Source organism: Mandrillus leucophaeus, unplaced genomic scaffold, assembly GCF_000951045.1.
Source record: "Mandrillus leucophaeus isolate KB7577 unplaced genomic scaffold, Mleu.le_1.0 Scaffold269, whole genome shotgun sequence".
NCBI lineage: Eukaryota > Metazoa > Chordata > Mammalia > Primates > Cercopithecidae > Mandrillus > Mandrillus leucophaeus.
This window is the reverse complement of record NW_012102798.1, coordinates 4,380,150-4,386,705: the sequence shown is the minus strand read 5'-3', so window position 1 is coordinate 4,386,705 and position 6,556 is coordinate 4,380,150. Positions and strand designations below refer to the sequence as shown.

Below are 6,556 nucleotides of genomic sequence, written 5' to 3'. Positions count from 1 at the left end.
ATGCCTGTAATCCCAGCTACTCGAGAGGCTGAGGGAGGAGAATTGCTTGAACCCAGGAGGTGGAGGTTGCAGTGAGCTGAGATTGCACCACTGCACTCAGCCTGGTCGACAGAGTCAGATTCTGTCTCGGGGAAAAAAAAAAAAAAAAAAAAAAAGAATAGTTGTTGAGTTTAGCTGATGTTTTCTAGGAATCTATTAAGAGGTTCATTTGTGTTTTCTACTTTGATCTCCCCATTTGGTATATTATGTTATAGATTTACTAATATCAATCTTTGTTAGTTTCTAAGATAAATTTTCCTTTTCCTTTGCATGCTTAGGAGAGTCTCAGATTTGGCTTCCATACTATTAATTTGATTGATTTTTCTCTCTGCTGTCTCCAATGTGAAATTTATTTATTTTTGTTACAATGTTAATTTCTCTATATTTCTTTCTAGCTCTGTTGAACTACTTACCCTAGCTTCTTTCCTTCTCAATGTTTTATTCTAGTGGCTTTCTATACCTGTTTCATAGAGTCCATGCTTTCTTTCATTCTATTGAGGATATAAACAGTTTTCTAAAATATTTCTTCTGGTTTATACAAAAAATTAAGACATTTTTGTTTCCTCTAAGTTGTCAGAGTGATATGCATTTCCCTTGTGCTGCCAGAGGTTTTCATATAAACCTTTTGTGTGTGTGTGTGTGTAAAGCAACAGGGTCTTGCTCTGTTGCCCAGGCTGGAGTGCAGTGGCATGTTCATAGCTCATGGCATCCTCAAACTCCTGGGCTCAAGTGTTCCTCTCACCTCTGACTCCAAAATAGCTGGGACTACAGGCTTGGCTAATTTAAAAAAAAAAAATGTATATGTGTAGAAACAGGGTTTGCGGTGTTTCCCAGTCTTGAACTCCTGGCCTCAAGTGATACTCCCACCTTGGCTTCCCAGTGTTGGGAATACAGGCATGAGCCACCATGCCCGGTCAGGCTTTTTGTATGGTTTATGAATATTCAAAAGAGGATCTGTCTTTCATCAAATACAGGGTATGAATATTGCCTTTGACTATCCTCAAGCTCAGATTCTCTCATATTGGTTAGAACCCTTTTCAGCTGCACTGTTGGCAGGCAGGTTGATACACATAGCTTTTAACCTGTTTCAGTGTCTGTCAGCTACTCATCTAGTGGGTTCTGCTGGACCCATATGGAATTGTCTACCCCTACTACAGTGTTCTCTGAACCAGGTAAACTATGCGAAACAGTACAGCCTCCCACATGTGTTACTACCTGAGTGTTACTTGTGAGGGCTCTCACTCCTTGTACACAGTGTGCCAGCACCAATTCTGCCACTTCTGCCCCTTTGATTTGGGGGAATTAGAGTCTCCATATGAATGCAGACCAGATTTGAGAATTGCTGATTTCCTCTGAAAGTAGTAGCCATGTAGTCCAAATGGATATCGTTTGCCAGTTTCAAATGAACTCTTGGCATCTAGGCCATGAGGCTGACAGTTGTGGAAGGACTCAACGTTTCCTATCTTCTTTTAGGTTTCTGTGGGCTGCTGCATGAATTGGACAGATTGTTGTTTCTCATTTCAGCATTAGGCTTATTGTTAATGGAGATTTCTCCCAGATCCTGGTAATAAGTTGGCCATCAGTCTAAGTTTTCAGTGTTTGGGGAATTTTATCTTTTTCTGTATCTTCATAGGCATTTGAGTGGGAAATCGAGAGGGGCTATGTTAGTGACTGCTAGCCAAGTGGTATTTTAAAGTAGAAATCCAGTGCATATTTTGGATTTGAGCAGAGATTGGCAACCACTTCCTGTAAAGGGCCAGAGAGTAAATATTTTAGACTTTGCGAGCCATATGATCTCTGTGTTTTAACTACTTAGCTGTTGTTGGAGCATGAAAGCATCACAGAAAAATGCAAACAAATTAGTGTGGTTGTGTTCAAATAAAACTTTATTTATATAAACAGGAGGACCAGATGAGAAAGTTCTGGAGATAGCTGGCAGTCATGGTTATACAACAGTGTGAATGTACTTAATGACACTGAACTGTACACTTAACAGTTAAGATGGAAAAAATTATATATATATAATTATATATATATATATAAATAAAATCATGTCAATAAAGAAGCCAAAACAGAGGGACCATATTTTGCTGACCCTGAGTTTAGAGGAATTAGATCTAGCATAGGCAGAGAGAGAGAGGAGGATATTACATATGTACAGTAGGACAGTGACTCTGTTAATAAGCTAGAAGGCAGTGGGAGACGTTTCTTGAGTATTTAAGAGGAATACCATAATGGGGATGGGGAGATCTTGGAAAGCTACAATTCATCCTAGTGATGTCATCCCACGATCTTTACAGATGGAGAGACACAAGAGTTCACATTCACACTCTTTGACATAAGGATCAGAGCAGGGATTTTCTACTTCTCTAGAGGCTTGAGAAACCTCTGCAGCTGTCAGAAGTGTTCATATCAGAAACAACTTAAAAGCTAACCAGTCATTTCTTTTTGCTTGTAGTACAAGTGGTGACTAGCGATGCTTCTGGTAGTTGATCTGAGCTCCTCCCAAGACTAGAAGATGCTAGCTTTTTAGTTATTAACCACAACACTCTTACTCAATAAAAGAGCAGTCATCAATCTGAGTCGACTGTTTCTACAGCCTCCAGGCTAAGATTCTTCCTTATCAGCTAGAGACCTGGGCTCAAGAATTTCACAGTGGGCAGGGAGCCTCTTAGAGAAACTAGCCTTTTGAGACTTTCTCTGAGTTGGGCTATCTTGTTTGTTGTTGTTTTTGAAACTATCTCGCTCTGTTGCGCAGGCTGGAGTGCAGTGGCCTGATCATAGCTCACTACAGCTTCGACCTCTGAATTGGGATATCTTGAAGGAATACATGAAGGAAAAGAGAACAGAGATTAAGGTTTCCCAGGCTTTGGGTTGTAATGAGACGGTTTAGCTGTATTCTGAACACCCAGCACTTAATGTGCTTGGTTATCCATGTGTATGTAGCAAGGGTGGGAGAGTGAGTCACTGAGTGGTATGGTTTAAATGGCAGGGAACTCTTCCCTCACCCCGCCTTGGGTGAGAAAAGTGCATAGCAGAGCGCTGACACACATATTTTGCCTCAGAAAGTGTACAGTACCCCTCTGCTCCCCACTGAAACCCTAAAGTTGCTCATCTTCATGTGTGCGAGGAAAGGAGTGGATCTGTGATGCAAGTAGGATTATTTGGTCATATAATGACCTGACTCAGTCTAAAGAAGCTTTTGAAGGGGATGAGATGAAATTTCATCTGTGCTGCAGAGAGCAGGAGGTGCGTTGCTGGATGGAGAGAGGACTGTAGGCTGCATGTGAGCCAAGGTAGATGAGGGAAGCATGGGGGTGGGCATGGAGAACTGGGGCAGCCTGACACGTGATCTTGGCGTTGCAAGACTGATATCCTGTTGGCCTTTGGGTCACATGATATGACAGTGCAGTATCCCCATGGCCCTTTCTTTTTCTAGATTTCATTTATGATACTCTTAGATTTTTTAACAGCATGACTTTCCCCAGGGAGAAATTCAGACCTCAGATCTCTAGGACTGCTCTGAGGTCATGAGATAGACTCAGTTTGAACCTGTTGAGTGTAAATGTCTTGGAATGATTTTTACCATCTCAGTTTCCCCCCCCCCCCCCAGTGCTCATCTGGTCAGCTGCTCTGGAACCTGAAGGATTCTAAACTGAGACTTAGTTTGGGGTCATATGCAGTTAAAAAGGGGTAGTCTTTTGCCACCTTCACCTTGGAGGTGGCTGCTTTTTGGCTTAGCATTGGACTCATCACTGAAAAAGATAGTTGAAAGGTTGTTTTTGTCCTGAGCAGCCTTATTAAGACTCAGTTATTGGCAAAGGAGAGAAGGCTCTGCTTATGAATGCTGCAGATTTAAAGGGGAAAGAGGAAACCACAGTAAGTAAAGAGCAATTCAGGGAGACCAGTTTCCCTTTTTTTATGGAGAATGCTGCTCAGGTGTCTGCTTTCCTAGGAGCCACCTTATTGTCAGGTTCTGCCTTCTGTCTATGTGTATTCTTCCCTTAATTTGTAGAAGAGGGAAGGTGCTTTTGGGTTGTTCACAGGTCTCTCTTCCCATTCCACATACAATAGAAGCTGCCTACCTTTACATATACTCAGTTTTATCTTCTCCAAGTCTCCCAGAAGTTCTCTTTGAAAGTTCCTAGAGCAGGGACTGCTTTTATTTTTTTCCCCTTCTCCTAGGCTTTAAGCATGTGTTTAGATGTACGTCATCATTAGGTTAAAGGAAGGCTAAAGATTCAGATAACTTTTCCCATCTGCGGAAACATGGAAAGCAGTACTCAGCAGAGGAATAAGGACTGATTATTTTGGACCTCTTTTTACTTTATCCAAGTGAAGAATCTACTGTGCTATATATTGATCAAAAGCAATTCCAAAGCGGGGAGAAAAAGCAGTACGGCATAATAGATAAGATTTGGGCAGGTTAGATAGAAGCAGTGCAGTTAGTAATGAAGAAACAGAACTGTTTCTTTCTCATTATAAAAGTAATCCATGCTAATTGTAAAGAAAAGAAATAAAATATTTCAGAAAGCAATAAAGACTACAATAATAATAACTGATAATTCCTGTTAATATGTTGGTATAATTTCTTCTCAGTCTTCTGTAGGTATATATCCCTTCTTTTTTTTTTTTTTAAACAGACAGAGTCTCACTCTGTCACCCAGGCTGTAGTGCAGTGGCATGATCTCGGCTCACTGCAACCTCTGCCAACCAGGTTCAAGCAGTTGTCCTGCCTCAGCTTCTTGAGTAGCTGAGATTACAGGCACCTGCCACCGCACCTGGCTAATTTTTGTATTTTTAGTAGAGATGGGGTTTCACCATATTGGTGAGGCTGGTCTTGAACTCCTAACCTCATGATCCACGCGCCTCGGCCTCCCAAAGTGCTGGGATTACAGGCGTGAGCCACCATTTTTAGAAACAAAATAAAGATCATTCTACATCTGATACTTTGTAATATTTAAAATATAGCATGATTGTTTACCCATCTAATTAAGTATTCTTAACATGATTTCTGATGGCTACATAGTATTCCATTATTTGGATGAACATAATATAATGTATTTAAACACTGTTCTGTTAAATTCAGCATTTTATTTATGGGATAGACATGTTTTGAAGGGATCTTGAATAGTACAGTGGAATTAGTTATAGTTGCGGTTCTGCTTAATTCTTAGCTCTGTGATCCTGAGCGAAGATTAAAGTCTTAGCTTCCATTTCCTCATTTGTAAAAGAATGCTATTAATAGTAACCACCCTCCTGAGTAACAGTGATGATTAGATAAGATGACCCATGTAAATTTCTTAGCATGAAATCTAACATACACTAGGTACTCAATAATTGTTAGTAGTAACGTATAGCATTATCCTTGTCTTGACACTTTGTCATCTGTGTACTCACTGTTAGAATTTGGGTCTTAAGGAAAGAAAATTGCTTTCATTCAGATAAGTAAAATTTCAGAATGAAAATTGCCTTTAGATAAGTAGCCTCTTTTACCAGTTGAGTACCTTCCAGATAGAGGCTGGTGCCAACTTCCTGAATTTCACAGGGAAAAAAATATATATATATTCTGCAGTCTCTGTGGTTGTGCGGCCCCATTTGGTTCAGAACAAGGAAGTGGGAAACCACCAGCTGCAACCAGGGAATTATCTTTGTGTCTACAGGCAAAGCCAGCCCAGCCTCCCTGTTCTACTTATCATTTTTTTCTTCACTTGCTTGTTTTTTATGTTCTTTTAGTCTGAAACTTTTTTCTTTCTTCTGAGCAGAGTCTCGCTCTGTTGCCCAGGTTAGAGTGCAGTGGCGTGATCGTGGCTCACTGCAACCTCCACCTCCTGGGTTCCAGCGATTCTCCTACCTCAGCCTCCCAAGTAGCTGGGACTACAGGCACATGCCACCACACCTGGCTAATTTTTTGTATATATGTATATATATATATTTTAGTAGAGATGGGGTTTCACCATATTAACCAGGATAGTCTCGATCTCCTGACCTTGTGATTCCCCCCGTCTCCGCCTCCCAAAGTGCTGGGATTACAGGCATGAGCCACTGCACATGGCCTGAAGATTTTTAAACATACGGAAAAGTGAACAGCGCAGTACATAAAATGCTTGTATAGCTTCGACTTAGTCTCAGCAGTTGTCCTACTTTCTTTTTTTAAATTTTAATTATTATGCTTTAAGTTCTAGGTACATGTACACAATGTGCAGGTTTGCTGCATATGTATACATGTGCCACGTTGGTGTGCTGCACCCATTAACTCATACGTTAGGTATATCTCCTAATGCTATCTCTCCCCCAACCCCCTACCCCATGACAGGCCCCAGTGTATAATGTTCCCCATCCTGTGTCCAAGTGTTCTCATTGTTCAGTTCCCACCTATGAGTGAGAACATGTGGTGTTTGGTTTTCTGTCCTTGCAATAGTTTGCTCAGAATGATGGTTTCCAGCTTCATCCATGTCCCTACAAAGACCGTGAACTCATCCTTTTTTATGGCTGCATAGTATTCCATGATGTATAT

At 40.9% G+C, this 6,556-nt stretch overlaps 1 protein-coding gene across 3 annotated transcripts in view; it reads left to right on the top strand.

Annotated features, from left to right (window-relative positions):
- TMEM164 (transmembrane protein 164) overlaps positions 1-6,556 on the top strand; it is a 174,013-nt gene that overhangs the window by 84,122 nt on the left and 83,335 nt on the right. Inside the window, exon 1 of one of the 3 annotated variants that reach the window (XM_011984517.1) lies at positions 3,258-3,335. The exons of the other annotated variants lie outside the window; for them this stretch is intronic. The gene's annotated coding sequence lies outside the window, so the exon portion shown is untranslated. Of the gene's footprint in view, positions 1-3,257; positions 3,336-6,556 lie in introns of those variants that run through there. 3 annotated transcript variants of the gene reach the window in all.